The sequence below is a fragment of the Callospermophilus lateralis genome, chromosome 11 (genome assembly GCF_048772815.1).
Source record: "Callospermophilus lateralis isolate mCalLat2 chromosome 11, mCalLat2.hap1, whole genome shotgun sequence".
NCBI classification, from domain to species: Eukaryota; Metazoa; Chordata; class Mammalia; order Rodentia; family Sciuridae; genus Callospermophilus; species Callospermophilus lateralis.
In genome coordinates, this window is record NC_135315.1 from 88,897,164 (window position 1) to 88,915,132 (window position 17,969).

At 37.2% G+C, this 17,969-nt stretch overlaps 1 pseudogene; it reads right to left on the minus strand.

Moving 5' to 3' along the window:
- The window catches only part of LOC143410659 (zinc finger CCHC domain-containing protein 2 pseudogene), a 30,019-nt pseudogene extending 12,512 nt beyond the window's left edge, over positions 1 to 17,507 (minus strand).
- Between the last annotated feature and the right edge of the window lie 462 nt (positions 17,508 to 17,969).

Below are 17,969 nucleotides of genomic sequence, written 5' to 3' on the forward strand. Positions count from 1 at the left end.
GTCTTTGTGCAAAGCAAGTAAAAATTATGGTGTCCAGGCTCCACCATGTTGGAGTTCTGTGAAAGCATATTTCACACTATGAATAGATAATTGTTTCTTATTGTAACTGATGAAAAAAGGTGAACAGCTTTTATTTCAATTAACTTGGACACCTGTTACTATGTTAAACAGTCTAACCCAGAGTTTCTGTCTAAAACTGACACTCCTAAATTTTGACTTTTTGCACTACTCCTAGTGAGCATTCTTTTAAAGGTGAACATTGCCCCCAGTCTTTCTGGGGATAAGTGGCATCTCTTTTTGAAGGTTGTTTCCAAGAAGCAGAGAGGAGAGGCAGGCACTGGGGATGTTTCAGTGGCATTCTGGAAAGAGAAGGAGCAAGTTTGTAACAGAACAAGGGAGGAAGTGTGGCATGTGCTATCTCTGATAATGAGCTCAGTTAGTCTCTCATTTAATACCATTGTTTTCTTGATCTTCAGATCAGGTCTTATAGGGATAAAAACCTTTCACCGTGGTACAGTGTCACTAGGCCCAGAGCTGACCAACCTCCAACTGGCATCTTTATTATCAACCCCATCTCAGGTCAGCTGTCAGTGACAAAGCCTCTGGATCATGAGCTGATAGCCTGATTTCGTGTAAGATTGCAACCAGCTGATAAATCTATGTGTTCGTACTCTTCTAAATGTGTGTGGAATTAGTGGTTGCCTCCTATGAATCTGAAATCCTGGATTCTGAGAGTTTCAACATCAGAAATGAAATTTGTAGCTTTTTGTCTTATTTTGATGATTCTAATGTCTTTATAAAATTTATTAGTGCTCTTGGTAAAAACAAAACAATGCCAGAAAAGGAAAATTGCTCCAAACTGCATTACTCTTTACATTTTATTCCTTGCCTTCAGTTATAAGGTTAAGGAAAGCTATAAGAGCAAATTATGAATGGGGTCAAAACCATTGAACATAAAATACATAGAGATCAAACCATTGTTCACGGATACATAGAAGTATAATCAAAGTGAATCCCATATTCTTATTTTCTGTTAAATATTCTTCTGGATTTTTTTTCTCTTTTTATTACTCAGAACCTTTTATCAATGAAAGATATTAATGCATTGTTTGTTCTACATGTTCTTTTTTGTTTGTTTGTTTGTTTGCTCCTAAAACCCTTAATGTTTATGCAACAATATAACATAGCTTTTAATATTGTAAAATTGATTTTTGAAAACATTTTATAATACCTTCTCATTTCCAGAGGTATTGATAAAGGTCTTCCCTCCTCCAAGATGCTTATCTCCCAATTTTTATCTGTTGGACTAACTTTTTACATTTAAAATTTTAACCTCTGTGGATTTATTTGAATAAAAGGAGAGAGAGCTACAGGCCCACTTTTCTTTTCCTTTGTGGCTAGCCTGTTTTCCCATGTATTGAATTTATTCCCACAGTAGTTTAAAACCTTCCTCCTACATAAGCATGTGCTTACAAAGTTTTTGTTTTGTTCACTTATGCAATTGTTGAACTCTTGGACTTGCTCAAAGCTTTAAAATTATAGGAATTTCTAAACTAAAGTAGATTCCTGTAGATCTAAACAGACAAATAAGCATATGAAAAATTGAAAATGTTTTAGGATAAATATTACTCTGTATTTTCTCTTCAAGATTTTGATTATTTTATCAGCCCATTCTTTTAAAACTCTTGAAGGAACAGTTTATTCTAATGTTGTTTATATTGTCCTAAAACACAGAGAAAGAAATACAACTTCAAATTTTTCACAAGGACTGCATAGCATTTCTAGGGAATGTGGATTAAGATAGCACAAAGTACAGCTGGGCACCGTGGAGCATGCCTGTAAACCCAAGGGCTCAGGAGGATGAAGCAGGAGGATCCAAAGGTCAAAGCTAGCATCAGCAACTTAGCAAGGCCCTAAGGAACTTGGCAAGATCCTGTCTTAAAATAAAAAATAAAAAAAGCTAGGGAAGTGGGAATGTGGGTCAGGGGTTAAGTGTCCCTGGATTCAGCCCCAGTACAAAAAAAAAAAAAAAAAAAAAAAAGATTGCATATAATAAAAGACTGTGGACTAGTCCGATTTGTGATTATAAAGATTGATACAAAAAAAATTTTCGATCTTTTTCTCTATGAATTCTCACTTTCTGATCTTCTGTTATTAAAATTCAGAAAATATATACATCCAGGTCCATTTTATAGTAAATTATTGTTCTTTCAGTGCTTGCTTCGTGTATATTAAAAGAGCAATACTCATAGCAAAATAGAGTTTATTATAGAATTATAAGTATTAAGAATGAGTAAGTTAGTGAGGCCCTGTCTCAAAATTAAAAAGGATGTGACTCAATTTTTAAGCACCCTCGATTTCAATCCCTGGTACCAAAAAAAAAGGATCAGTATTAATATTTTACATAATTATAAATGTAATTAAAGTTTAGTATTAAAAATCTGATAAGGAGAAAATAAGACAAGGGAAAATTATAACTATATAATATTGAAATTCAGTAATAAAATTTAGGTTGTTTTCTGTGTTTAATAACCTCTAAATAAAGAGATGCTGTGTTGATGTTTCTTTAACTTAAAGAACATATCTGATGGAAGCCAACAGCCAGTATCAGACTAGCATTCCAGTTAAAAAGAAACAGTTCATGCCAGGAGGAGTAGTGCAAGCCTGTAATCCCAACAGCTTGGGAGGCTGAAGCAGGAGGAATCAGAGTTCAAAGCAAGTCCCAGCAACATCTGGGTACTAAGCAACTCAATGAGACCCTGTCTCTAAATAAAATATAAAATAAGGCTGGGGATGTGGCTCAGTAGTCAAGTGTCACCCACCCAAAAAAGGAATGGAATGCCTCTCTTTGTGCAGAATTGATTGAAAGATTTTTGAAGATATTCTACCAAGAGTAGCTAATTGATTATACTTGCTTTTCAGAAAAAGACATACAGAAATATTTGAAAAATACCTACAAAACTATGAGCTAACCCTAAATACATATAATCACATATTTTAATATATGAGTTACTTTAAAACTGAAAAACAGTAAAAGCTTAGTATGAAAATTTCCTATGTACACTCACTTTCTATACTCCTGTTTCCTTGATCTTTACGAGCACTCTTTGGCGGTACCGTATCTATCCTTACCCTGATTCTTATCATATATAATCGTTCAACAAAAGGATTTTGGAGCTGGCAGAATTGACTTTGGATCCAGATTCTGTCAACAGACAGAGGATTGTGACCGCCACAAGTTACCTAGCATTTCTGAAGCTCAGAGCCCCCAATTAAAAATGTTGACAGTGTCTGGCTCACTCTTTTACATATTGATTTCAATCATTTAAATTGGATTAGCACAATGTCTAACATAAGGTAATGGATGGTTTTTTGCTACTTATCTACTGTAATTATTTGGAGTTAGGTTGACTACAATTTTTTTTTAAGAGAGAGAGAGAATTTTTTAATACTTATTTTTTAGTTTTCGGTGGACACAACATCTTTATTTTATTTTTTATGTGATGCTGACAATCAAATCCAGTGCCCTGCACATGCGAGGCAAGCACGCTACCACTTGAGCCATATCCCCAGCTCCTGACTACAATTTTTTAAATTAATTTTTATTGTTGGTTGTTCAAAACACTACATAGCTCTTGACATATCATATTTCACACTTTGAGTCAAGTGGGATATGAACTCCCATTTTTACCCCGTATACAGATTGCAGAATCACATCAGTTGCACATCCATTGATTTACATATTGCCACACTAGTGTCTGTTGTATTCTGCTGCCTTTCCTATCCTCTACTATCCCCCCTCCTACCCTCCCCTCTTCTCTTTCTATCCCCTCTACTGTAATTCATTTCTCCCCCTTATATTTTTTCCCCTTTCCCCTCACTTCCTCTTGTATGTAATTTTGTATACCCCTGAGGGTCTCCTTCCATTTCCATGCAATTTCCCTTCTCTCTCCCTTTCCCTCCCACCTCTCATCCCTGTTTAATGTTAATCTTCTTCTCATGCTCTTCTTCCCTACTCTGTTCTTAGTTACTCTCCTTATAACAAAGCAGACATTTGGCATTTGTTTTTAAGGGATTGGCTAGTTTCACTTAGCATAATCTGCTCTAATGCCATCCATTTCCCTGCAAATTCTATGATTTTGTCATTTTTTTAATGCAGAGTAATACTCCATTGTGTATAAATGCCACATTTTTTTATCCATTCGTCTATTGAAGGACATCTAGGTTGGTTCCACAGTCTTGCTATGGGAATTGTGCTGCTATGAACATGGATGTAGCAGTGTCCCTATAGTGTGCTCTTTTTAGGTCTTTAGGGAATAGACCAAGTAGGGGAATACCTGGGTCAAATGGTGGTTCCATTCCGAGGTTTCCAAGAAATCTCCATACTGCTTTCCAAATTGGCCACACCAATTTGCAGTCCCACCAGCAATGTACAAGTGAACCCTTTTCCCCACATCCTCACCAGCACTTGTTGTTGTTTGACTTCCTAATGGCTGCCAATCTTACTGGAGTGAGATGGTATCTTAGGGTGGTTTTGATTTGCATTTCTCTGACTGCTAGAGATGGTGAGCCTTTTTTCATGTACTTGTTTATTGATTGTATGTCCTCATCTGAGAAATGTCTGTTCAGGTCCTTGGCCCATTTGTTGATTGGGTTATTTGTTATCTTATTGTCTAATTTTTTTAGTTCTTTGTATATTCTGGATATTAGGGCTCTGTCTGAAGTGTGAGGAGTAAAGATTTGTTCCCAGGACGTAGGCTTCCTATTTAACTCTCTTATCGTTTCTTTTGCTGAGAAAAAACTTTTTAGTTTGAGTAAATCCCATTTGTTGATTCTAGTTATTAACTCTTGTGCTATGGGTGTCCTATTGAGGAATTTGGAGCCCGACCCCACAGTATGTAGATCATAGCCAACTTTTTCTTCTATCAGACGCTGTGTCTCTCATTTGATATCAAGTTCCTTGATCCACTTTGAGTTAACTTTTGTGCATGGCGAGAGAAAGGGATTCAGTTTCATTTTGTTGCATATGGATTTCCAGTTTTCCCAGCACCATTTGTTGAAGATGCTATCCTTCCTCCATTGCATGCTTTTAGTCCCTTTATCAAATATAAGATAGTTGTAATTTTGTAGATTGGTTTCTGTGTCCTCTTTTCTGTACCATTGGTCCACCCGCCTGTTTTGGTACCAGTACCATGCTGTTTTTGTTACTATTGCTCTGTAGTATAATTTGAAGTCTGGTATAGCTATACCGCCTGATTCAGACTTCCTGCTTAGCATTGTTTTTGCTATTCTGGGTCTTTTATTTTTCCATATGAATTTCATGATTGCTTTCTCTATTTCTACAAGAAATGCCATTGGGATTTTGATTGGCATTGCATTAAACCTATAGAGAACTTTTGGTAATATCGCCATTTTGATGATGTTAATTCTACCTATCCATGAACAGGGTATATTTTTCCATCTTCTAAGATCTTCTATATCTCTCTTTAGGGTTCTGTAGTTTTCATTGTATAAGTCTTTCACCTCTTTTGTTAGGTTGATTCCCAAGTATTTTATTTATTTTTTTTTGAGGATATTGTGAATGGAGTGGTTTTCCTCATTTCCATTTCAGAGGATTTGTGGCTGATATACAGGAATGCCTTTGGTTTATGCGTGTTGATTTTATATCCTGCCACTTTGCTGAATTCATTTATTAGCTCTAATACTTTCTTTGTAGACCCTTTTGGGTCTTCTAGGTATAGAATCATATCATCTGCAAATAGTGATAATTTGAGTTCTTCTTTTCCTATTTTTATGCCTTTAATTTCTTTCGTCTAATTGCTCTGGCCAGTGATTCGAGAACTATGTTGAACAGAAATGGTGAGAGAGGGCATCCCTGTCTTGTTCCAGATTTTAGAGGGAATGCCTTCAGTTTCTCTCCATTCAGAATGATGCTAGCCTGAGGCTTAGCATAGCTTTAGCTATTTTCCAATAGCTTCTGTCAGTCCATTCTTGCTATGTTAGTAGCATTGTGATTGTGTAATATGTGTTCTCATGGACAAATATGTTAAGTACATTTGTTTTTAATAACTTTTGCAATTGAGGTCACATGTAATAGATATTAATGGCAACCAAGTGGAGAATCCCATTGACATTGTCATCAATGTTATTGACATGAATGATAACAGACCTGAGTTCTGGCACCAGGTGTGGAATGGGACCATTCCTGAGGGATCAAACCTGGTAAGTTTGAAGATAAAAATTTGAAGATGGTTTCAGGAAATGCTATATAACCAGCACCATCATATAAGCAAGAAAAGGAGAAATCACATGAGGCTTTTAGTGTCATTTTCTTTCATTCGTATGCTTTTAGGTAACATAGGAAAAATTGTAGGATGAAAATGGAAAAAATATGCCTCTTACTGCCCACATGACAATTTTTTGGTAATAATATATTCACATGCTAATTTTCATTAATAGATTTGCTATGCAGATTTATAACTGAACTTCATATTGGTTAAATTACATACTTGATAAATTATTGGCAGCCTGCACAATGTCTAATGTGATAATTAAGTTATGCCAACACTCTCTACTACCAAATTTTTAAAATTCTTGGGCATTTCATCAGGTTTTTTGTGTTTTTTTTTTGGGGGGGGGAAGGGGGGTACTAGGGATTGAACCCAGGGGTGATTATCCCTTAACCACATCTCTAGCCCTTTTTATTTTGTATTTTGAGACAGAGTGTCTCTTAAATTACCTAGGGCTTCACTAAGTTTCTGAGGCTGGCTCTGAACTCCTGCCTCAGCCTCCCAAACTGCTGGGATTATAAGAGTGGCACATGTGCCATCTCTCTGACAATTATATTGTCAAAGGCTTTTGTGGGAAACTAAATTAAATATCATTGCCAAATAACGTATGCATAAACTTAAATATTTTTTTTTGATTTTTGAAAATTGCAAATAGGTTTAACTTTTTAAATTTTTATTTATTTTTTTAGTCATACATGACATTAGAATGCATTTTGACATATAGTACATTCATGGAATGTACATACATCAATCAAATTGTCTATTCTCTTCTGCTGCCATTCCTATCCTCCCTATTCCTCCCCTCCTTTCTCTCTATCCAATCTAATGTGACACACTTTTTAAAAAAATTTTTCTAATTACAACATCATATATGTATTCTGTATAACAATGAAGTTCTCCTTCCATCTTCTGTGTAACTCCTCTTCTCCCTATTTTTCCCTCCCACCTCTCTTCCCTATTTAGTGGTAGTCTTCTTCTCACGCTCTTTCTCCCTATCCCATTTTGAGTCACCCCCCCTTATATCAGAGAATTAAACAATTTTTAACATTGATATTTTTAAGAAGCTGCAAATATCATGTATGTGGTTAGATTTTTGGTATCCCTCTGGATAGCCTTATTTAGTACAAATTGATTTTGTCTTTTATTGGCACTTGCCCCTTAACCCTAAGGTTAATTTATTCACCAGATTTGAGTACTAATAACTGCATTAATTCTACTAACATTTAAAGACATAAGTTCAGAGAAGCATACTTCTGGCATATTTTGTTGAAAAGGCATACACTGATGAAGGCATTGAAATACCATGATATATCACAATCTGAGGACAAATAGTGATTGGGTAGGTTTCCACATGAGCTTTCTCAGGGTGGCAGTCTGAGCCTACTGTGTTCTTATGCACCTCTGTGTTTTTCTTTATCTGATTTCTTCTGCCAGGAAGTTTTTCCTTTGCCCCTGTCTTGGACCTTCCAATTCCCCACATTCTGATTCCAGTTCTGCTTGTACACTTTCCTGAAATGGCTCACTCTAATGAAACTTTTATGTCCTTTCTCTCTTCTATCCTGACCATTTTCTTACTGGTTCTCAAGGTCATTTTTTTCAACCATCCATAATCATCATCGTGTGAGTGAATTATCAAAGTACCAACTCATAGAGATTCGTGCTTCCTAGATTTCTGGCTGAGCCAGCTTTTACTGTAATGAGATATCTGATTATATATGTCAAAAAAACACATTATACTCACCACAATAAATACTATTGACAGGGATTTTAGAAGTTGGGATTTTTTGATGATTTATTTGCTTTAGGAGCATTCACTTGAATCGGATCGAAGAAAACACTGCTATTGTAATTAATTATATACACAAGATAGTGCTAGAAGCTGTATAATAAAGTAAAATGAGCCAATCAAGATTACTTTATTCACAACTCAGCTGCAAGCTTAACTTAGGAGTTAGGGATATGCCTGTGACATTGTACCTATTAACTCTGGCTGCCAGTGGAACCATTTTCTAGGAATGTTTTTTGAATTGAATTTGGATTTGCAGTAGTACTTTTAGATCGATGATATTTGGAATATGTATGTCTTTTCACCTCTTCCATTACTGTATGAAATACTATTCTTATATGCCAATAAACTCAGCATGGGTGCCATATTTTATATGAGATTACAGGGTATTTTTCAATATTCTCTCTTGAATGCCAGGTTGCTCACATAGCAAGTCGATTTAGCTCTCTTCACAATCCTAATATTTCTCTTTCATTCACACTGTCATTATAAGATTCAGAAATGGAGCGTCATTATATTTTCATCTGTAATGCTCCTATCACACTTAGCCTGGCTGTTTTATGGCAAGAGAGAGGCATGGAGAACTAAAGATAGTTTTTCTACAGTAGAGCAACCACGTTTAAAAATCAGAGACTGTATTTAGTTTAAAGGTTGAAAGCTTGAAGTTAGGGCATAATCATGGGTAAATCCATCTTCCAGTGGCCAGACAGAGGCCATTCACTGTCCTTTGGAGACACTAATGCAGAAATAAATTCCATACTACAGAACTGAGGATTAGATACAATATGCAAAATCATCTTTTCACATTGAAATTATTAAACACAACAGTGAGTTACTGGGGAAAATTATAGAAAACCTTCATTTTTGAAAAGTCACTTAACATAGAAAAAGCATCTATCTTGGATGGTTTATGGTAATTTCTGCCTGAGGCCAGGGATAAATCACTTTGACTTTTTGAGACCTCACACAGGCTTAAAATTCTTTTATTTCTATTAGAATTCACAGTTTCCTTTTTGTCAAAAATCATTTTAGTTGTCATTCTCCCAGGGTATATGACACCTTTAAGGGATGGAAGGCCCTAATCTCTGAAATGCTTACTGAGATTCAGCCTTTGATTTTTCTTTAATCTGTTGAGTTGAAAGAAAGAAAGAAAGAAAGAAATCATTTGTTTCTTAGTGTCTCCAAACCTAAAGCTGCACTACCACATTATCCAGTCTTCAGCTTTTTATCTCCATTGGACATATTACTAGGGGTGACTTTTCCTGGCATTTTCTTTCTTTCTCCAGCCTTGTGTCTTTATTCTTGTTGCCTGCCCTTTTTGCACAGATGGTCCATGACTGACTGCTTCACCACGATTGAATTCTGGCTCAGCCTGTTCCAGCCTATTTGACCTTCATTAGCCTCTAACCTCAGCTTCTGCATTTGTAAATGGAGATCACAACTCGAGGTGTATCATGGGGTGGCTCTGAAGATTGTGCAACGTGATGCAGGAAGCATTCAGCAGTGTCAAGTACATCTTAATGACATTTTCCCTGTTTCCACGCATGAAGACAGAATGTTTCTCATGGCAAAGAAGGAATGACACTTCCTGTTTTCCAAGCCTATTATTTTTTTAACTGTGCCCTCAACTCCTTGTTCTGCCCTGAAGGCACTGTTTTTTTTTTTCTTTTGTGGTGAATTCTTTATTTCATGTAACTAGTGTTTTCTCCTTGTCTTCTAGGTTGTGGTCTAATTGTCTTTACCATATACATCTACTAGCTAATACAAATCTGTTCAGATATTATGATTTTCTCAGTTTCACCATGCACATCTCCTGTATTCCTTCCTTCCTTCAAGCTTTGAGGACTGGTTGGGAAACTCCTATTAAAAATTCTTAAGAAGGAGATGGGGTTGTGGCTTCAATCCTCAGCACCACATAAAAGATAAAGAAACAAACAAACAAACAAACAAATAAAGGCTCTCTGTTCATCTACAACTAAAAAAAATATTTAAAAAAAAATTTAAGAAATTGACATCAATGGGGACTTGAAGAGCTAGGAAACTGAGGAGGTAAAGGTGCTTGTTTTTCATTATATACCTATTTATTCTTTTAAAATATCATACCATATGAATGTACCACCTTTTCTAAAAAATAGAGTTTTAAAACTGAACCATTAAAAAATAATAAAAAATAAAGACTCCCTGCATCACTTTTTCCTACCCTGAGTATAATTGCATAGTGTATTTGGTGCTGTGATTCATTCCAGTTGCTGTCACTTCATAACACCAATACCACAATCTGATTTTATTTACTATTTTATCCAAGTAAATACAGCATTGCCTGCCATATAATAGAAGTTCAGCAAATCTTTGTCAAGGGAATAACTGAATGTCTTTAACCTCCTCTTTCACTGATTTCAATCCAGATCAGTGTTTTTAAAATGTACTCCACACGTATAATGATTTTGGTTGATACAAGTAGAGGACCCTGTAGGAAGAAAAGCCCTCAAGTCTTTTAGATGCTACTCCATCAAGTACAGATACCAGAATCCAAACATCCAAAAATTTATTATGTTTATTCTTTACAGTTATATTTATGGCATGTGAAAGCAGTTTTTCATTCATGGTACTGCTATCATAAATAAATAAAGCTTTGAAAAAAATATGGATAAATAGGAAATGACTCATAGTATAGAATTATGAGGATATGGGAGAATTGGGAAGATGGTGGATGCATCACTGTGGTTTGAGAAATAGCTAGTTTGTGCTCTCAGTATGTTTTAATAAATAATCATAATTACCCATGTAAATAAGAAGATGATTTTACCCTAACCTGGAATGAGTTTTCTAAGGTAATACAAGGCTGAAGGTTTTTTCTCCATTCACTCATCCATCCACAAAGTCAAATCATCCATGACTTGTTTGCTGTCTGTAAGACACTGTGCTACATACTGATGAGACAAACAGAGCTCTGGGGATGGAAGTGTATAAGTATGTGCTCACAACACACACAAGCATGGTGGGGCAAGAACAGTATGAAATATGATAACAGCAATATAAACTAGAAAGCCTGATAGAGATGCATTGCAGTATCACACTCTTGAGGACTGGAGAGCTCCGCCTCAAGGATTTTCAGAAGTCACTAACAAAATGACTTTGAAGCTGCTTGTTTGGCAGGCTCAGAATGAAGGAAGGATATTCTGGCCAGGGTTTCTCAACCAGAGAACTATTGACATTTTTTGCTACATAATTCTTTGTTTTGGGGACATGTCCTATTGCATGTTCTGCATAATTTCTGGCCTTAATATATTAGAGGTCAGAATTATTCCTTAGTTGTGACAACAAAATTGTCCCCTGGCAGAACACAATAACCGTGGTTGAGAACCACTGGGTCTAGGCAGGAGAATTGCCAAGTGCAATAGCATGGGGTCATGACAGTGCATTTGAAGATAAATATAAAAAGCTCAAAGTGTGAGGTGTATGAATGACAGAGGATAGCTTTGGTAACATGAGTAAGTCACAGAGAGGAGAGGATTGATTAAAATCTTGATGAGTTGAGAATTTATCATATCACAAAAAGTAACAGAGAAAAAGTTTTGAAGCAGAATTCCCTATGTCCATTATAATACTGTGAAGGTGAGGGTCAATTTGTAAGGGAGTCTAAATGTTAGCCATTCAGAACCACATACCCCATGAGCGATTTAGGCAAGAAGCTCTGAATGGTTTTGTTACTTAAAATATAGGTTATCAAACCTTCCTTACTAAATATAAGACCCTTTTACAGTTAGACATTTGAAAATGTAGATTACATTATTTACCAACATAAGAGATGTATGTTAGAAATAACAATGTTCTCTTAAAACTTAAAAGATTTCCAGATGAGCTTGAAGCAATAGGGAATTTCAAGAATCAGTTACTGATCCCAATTATTTCAGCCTGTGCAAAATTGTATGTATTATGCCCATATAATTTTAAAGATATTCATGAAATAGTCAGGAAACTGCTCAATTTTCATATCTAATCTATTGGGAGGGTTTTTTCATCTTCTAAAAAAAATAAACTCCATTTTTTCTTTTTAATTGTTTTTTGAAAATGTTCATCTGTTTCTACAATCTAACAACTATCAAAAATTGGCATTTCAAAAGTCACAAAAATTTTTGTTTTCAATACTTTCAGTGGGGACACTGAACTGAATGCCCTGCAAAAAAATTATCTTAGTAACCATGAGAACATTGAACTAAAGCAATGCTCAGGACTGAGAAAGGAAACCATTGAGAGACAATGTACACTTCTTATGCATCCTCTCAAAGTGTTGTGGGTTCAGAAAAATTTAAATGGTTCAACCAGCACTATTCGTTTGTGGGTTTTTTAATTAATTCAGTAAAATGTGGTATTTTGTCTTTTAAAAGAAAAAAAAAACAACTAAAATAATGACTGGTAGAGGCTGGCATTTGGGAGGCAGAGACTTAAAATCTAATGTGTGTCTGTACCTCCCACTCCTTTCTTTTCCTTGCCCTTTCCTCTAACAACTAAATCAAAAGCTACAATTTGTATCTGTTCAGTCCAAGCTCCAAAAATCCCTTAGGAATGGACATTCATAACGGGAGCTATATTTAGAATCAGGGGAAACCGCACTTTGCAGTGATCATTGTTTTCTTTTGTTTTTTGGTTTTGTTTCCTATGAAGAAGTGAGTCTGGTTTGGAATGTTTTTAACATTTATGAAAATGATCTAAATATTTTTATCTGTGCCAACTTCTACAGAGATTCAAAATTATTTTAGACACTGTTTTTTTTTTTTTTTTGGCTAGGTTTTCCTAATATAAAACTTTGTCAGCCAGTACTTGTAGGCTTCTCAGACAATTAGAAGACTTGCTCTTAGATACATTACAGCTTGATTTGACTCCTTTCTAAAATAGTCAGTCTGGAATTTGAAAGAACTGAATGCTTGTCAGATAATAGTCATCTTCATGGAAATGTACCCATGTCTATACCCATTATAACTGTGTGCTCAAAACAGTGGACACAATGAGTATCATGTCCAAATACCCACCCATTCGGACCCTGCCTGCTGCCCTCTAGTGGCCATCAGGAAGTGCCACATGAATAAAGAAAAAAAAATCTAGACAATTTGCTTTTGGTAGAGAGGGACTGATCTTTCTATGCAGAAAAAGTGGAAAAGGATTTCATTACCTTCTAGGATTTATTTAGATATTTCACAAAGGCAATATCTGAATGAAAGTTCAAATAATGCGATGTTAAAGATATCTGTAAATCCTGTTTCCCTGAATGGCCAAGAGTCAATTCCATGGCTTACAAAAGTGGTTTTACTTAAAATGTTATTTCTCGAAGCTATTGTTCTCAGTTTATTGTGCTCTTACACAGTATTAAGAGTCTGTATTTCTATAGGATAAAGACTATTTCACTATATTTTATATATAAAATTTCTAATCAGCTCCTAACACATCCAAAAATCAAACTCATTTTCGTTGGAAAAAAAAAAAAGCAGACTTCAATTATTGGCATTTGCTACACACCACGTACCTTAAATATGATATTTAGTCAAATGTGGAGAACTAAGATGAGGAATACAGGTGTGTTTTAATGTTATGTATTCAAACTTCAATTTCTTGGTTCTGGATTTTGTATCAGTATATTATTAAAACATTTCTTTATGTTTCTTATTTAATGTTTATGGTTTAGCCCATCACAAGTTATTTTGCTATAAGAAGCAAAGCAGAGAATGGGGTCTGAAGTTTGATTGCACTAGCCACACATTTGGCAAATGTTGACAGATAAGCCTGAGGGCTCACCTGTATAATGAGGAAACCTGTCACCTACAAGGATGCTGAGAGGTATGAACACACCTAGATGGTAAAGCAGCTGCTCAGTCTACTCAATGCAGTAATTTGAACAACAGACAAAAGAATCTTGTTCCAAGAAGTTCTGGCTAACTTAGGGTTATCTGTACAAATGTATTATCCAAATTTGAGAACAATATTGAATTAGTTCATGAATATTGATCTCCATTTCTTTTTCTTTAGCTTTTAAAATGTGAGGCAAATAAAATACTGACAAATAACTCACTGTAGGAGGGGAGATTGTTGCAAGATGAACATGCTTCCCATCCCCTCAAGCATCATGGGGAAACTAGGATGTTCTGCTGCTGTGTACCTTTCCTTGACAATCCTCTGCTCCCTCTCACATGCCCTCCTTCCTTCATTCACCTGAAGCCTTGACCCCCTCTTCTGCAACCCTTGGCTGTTCAGATGCAGCTGCTTGTGTTTCCTCTCATGGTGACTGGGAGCAAGGGTGCAACCCAGCAGCCTGAGTGGCCCCCAGGATTTTGTATAAAGAAATAAAAAGTAGTCTTGCCCTGTGTTTTCATTCATCATCCAAATAATATATGCTCAGGACCTAAGAAAGCCTCTCCCTTAGAAAAGCTTACATTCCAGTCAAAAGTAAATTTTGAAAAAATAAATTCTATTTCAACTTGCAATTTCTATGAACATGAAAAATGCAGAGCAAAACAGAATGGGGGGTTTCTGAGAAGCTGGGTGGGAGGGGAAAGTTGCACAAACTCATGGGGGCCAATAGAGAATGTCAGGGGACACTGACATGGAATCAGACTTGGAGAAGGCTTAGTATAATTTTCTCAGGTAATGCTTTCCTGACTCTCACTGTCAACACAATCAAGGCCAGATTATGTGCCCATTGCAAAATATACTCTATCACAATTGTCTTTTTATACTGATCATACACCATGAAGTAAAGCAAGAGCTATATATATATATATATATATATATATATATATATATATATATATATATATATATCATTCTTTACCATTCAACCATCACCACTACCAATTTCCAGGATCTTTGTATCACTCCTAAAAGAAATTCCAGTCCCATTAGTCATCCCTCTCACTGTCTTCTACTCTCAGGCCCTAGCAACTACTAATTTACCTTTCATCTCTATGAATTTGCCTATTTTAAACAATTCTTATAAATTATATAAGATGTGACCCATTGTGTCACAGTACGGGAACAAAATAGGGGCTCCATAAATATTTGCTGAACCAATGGAGAAGCAGTATAGAAAGAAAGAATTTGTGGTCTAGGAAAAGATCACAAAATTTTAGAGGTAGGAGAAACTTTAAATGGCATCTAGTCCAAATATCTTAATTTTCTAGGTGAGAAAATTTAGATCTCCCAAAATTTTGGACTGACCCAGGGGTTGTCAGACATAGAGTGACAGAAGTGAGAATTAAAACACAAGGGGTTTGATTTACAATGTAGGAATTTTTGTAGACTCACTTCCCATAATAAAAGTTCCCTTTTTCTTTCACTTCATCTAATATGATGCATTGATCAATACCTCCTTAGGTATTGGGCTTGCTTACTTACTTGTGTCTAAACATGGTTTGGTCTCTTTCTGATGTTTCAGGATGAACTTGTTTCAAGAAAAAGAACCAAATTATTCCTCAATATAACCAGGCCCCTTCAACCTCTAGTATTTGGTTGCTACTATTGTTTCTTCCTTTAAGCAGGTGTTTTGTGGAGATCTCCTACTAAAGTACAAGCCCTGCTTAATTTTGAAAGCTCACAAGCTGACAGCTCCAGGAAGTATGAGTCTAGAGTTCACTCCTTCTCAGAGAATAGCTCTGAAATGTATTGTGTCCCCTTGTTCTGATTCATTATCTAAAAACTAAAAATATATTTCAAAACTAGGGACTTTAGGAACAGAACTCTATAATGCTTTCTGCTTATACATTTCTTTACATACTGGATCCACAAACATGTGAAACTCTACAGGGTATCCATATTATTCACTCTTGTTTGATATGTTTTCTCTGTGACGAAGATTGATGATCTTCTTGAGAATAAAGATTTCTGTGATTTTTTTTGGAAAAAAAAAAAAAGCCTTACGTCTTGACCTCCACCTCAAACTCTCTATTTTATAATCATGGCAAAATTACTATTTTACCCTTCAGTTTGTGAGTCCTATACAAAGATTAGCCAGCTGTTGTTTTTTTTAATTGAGAAGTAAACCATTTTTCGCCCTCCATTCCAAGTGAAGCAAAACCCACAATCTCTTAAGTTTGTCCAAAAAGTCATACTTAATAGACTAATGATTACTTTTTTAATACTAAGAATTTATATACATTTTCATCAAACTTCTAAAACCATAGTTCTTACAGGAAAATCTCCTATCAACTGAACAATAGCCAACAGATGAGTCTCACACTAATGAGATTTAAGCCCTTTCAGGGGCAACAACCAGTTTTTCCTTCCTTTTCACCAGGTGAGCACAGCCACTGGCACATTTTGGTGACTGGCCAGTGTTGAGGTCCAGGACACTGGCCATCTTGGCCTGTTGGGAGGACTGAAGTCTACATAAATTAAGGGGCAAACCCTCCATAAGGTGAGAGAGAAGTGCAGGCCATCCCTGGAGACTGGGGGCCACCTCATTCATTTCCTGGTCTGCACCAGGCAGTCATTACAGGGGGAACCTGCCAATGGCAGAGAGAACCTGATAGGTGGAAGAAGACCCCCAAAACTCCACAGGCGCCTCGGCCCAGGGCACAGCCTGTGGCTGCCTGGAGGCTAATGATGGCTGCAGGGTCCTAACCCAAGCCCCTCCCTGAAGTGCCTCCAAACTGAACCTTAAGCTTCTAGACAGCCAGATGCAGGGGTTTCAGCACGTTTTTATTTCCTTCTCTGTCTCCTTTCTGTAATGTTTGGAATTTTTCCTGGTGGAAATTCGGGGGGTCACCCATGGCCTCCCCTCTGAAGCCTGCTCAACCCTGCATTTCCGCTTGTCCTCGGAAAATTTAGGAACCTCCGGGAAAACTTTAAAATTGAACTTCCATTTTCAAGAAGAAGAAAATTTCAACATGAAGAGCTCTGGACTAACAGGGCCTAAGTGCCCTTTCTCTGGAGGCAAGGCCTAGGACAGTGCTCACCTCAGCCGTCAAAGCCTCCCTCTCACCCTGTTGCCCTGGTTCCTGAGCCTTTTCCAAAATTGCCTCTTAGTTCATGAATAATCAGCCCCGCCTTCCTAGGTGAGGCGATGCTTCCTCATGAAAAATAAACTGGACTTCTTGGGCCAGCGAAGCTTCCTGGTGAATAATCTGCCCAGCCTTCCTGGGTGGGCGATGCTTTCTCATGATCAATGTATTTTTTGCTCTGGGCTTTAAGGAAATGAGGCTGAGCTCAGTCTCATGAATAAGCAAAGCAGAAGAGAGTGGCAGATAACGCTCTCCTACCAGGCGGGGCCCCTCACAGCCTGCTCCAGCTCTCAGTACAGAGCCCTCCAGCAGCCATTGCTGCATCTCTCCCACCTTTCTGAAGGTCGCCTCGTGCTCCTGGGCTGGCGAGGCCCACACCAAGCTCCTGCCGACTCGGGAAGTTGGCGTCTCTGGCTGCTGCGCCTGGGTCGACGACAGCATCCTGGGGCTTCTTGAGGCAGTGCTGCCCTCTGAGGTGAGGCGCCAGCTGGGCGGGTGAGGTCCCTGGGGACCTTGGGTCTCCTAGGAAGGGCCGCTGAGCTGGGGTTCCAGAAAGACTGGAGGCCAGCGCAGTGCGGCATGGGCAGGGGCTGACTAGACCCTGGAGGGACCTGGGGTCCAAGAGAAGGACAAGTTAGGGATCCAAAGGGTAGAGCTCCACATTGTTCCAGGGTATCTCCCATCATTTCCCCGTGAGTGACCCTCTATGTGTAATTTTGAAAATGAAACAATCTTTACTTTGAGTCCTCTTACCCTGTCCCCGAGCTGAGCCCCTTCTTCAGAGGTTGCCCCTGGCTGCAGCAGAACCAGGGAAATCAAGAGGAAGAGGGTTACTATATATTTTCTTATTTTACATCTAAGATTATGTCTTCTATTACATAGGGCAAGATGGTATTTTAAAAA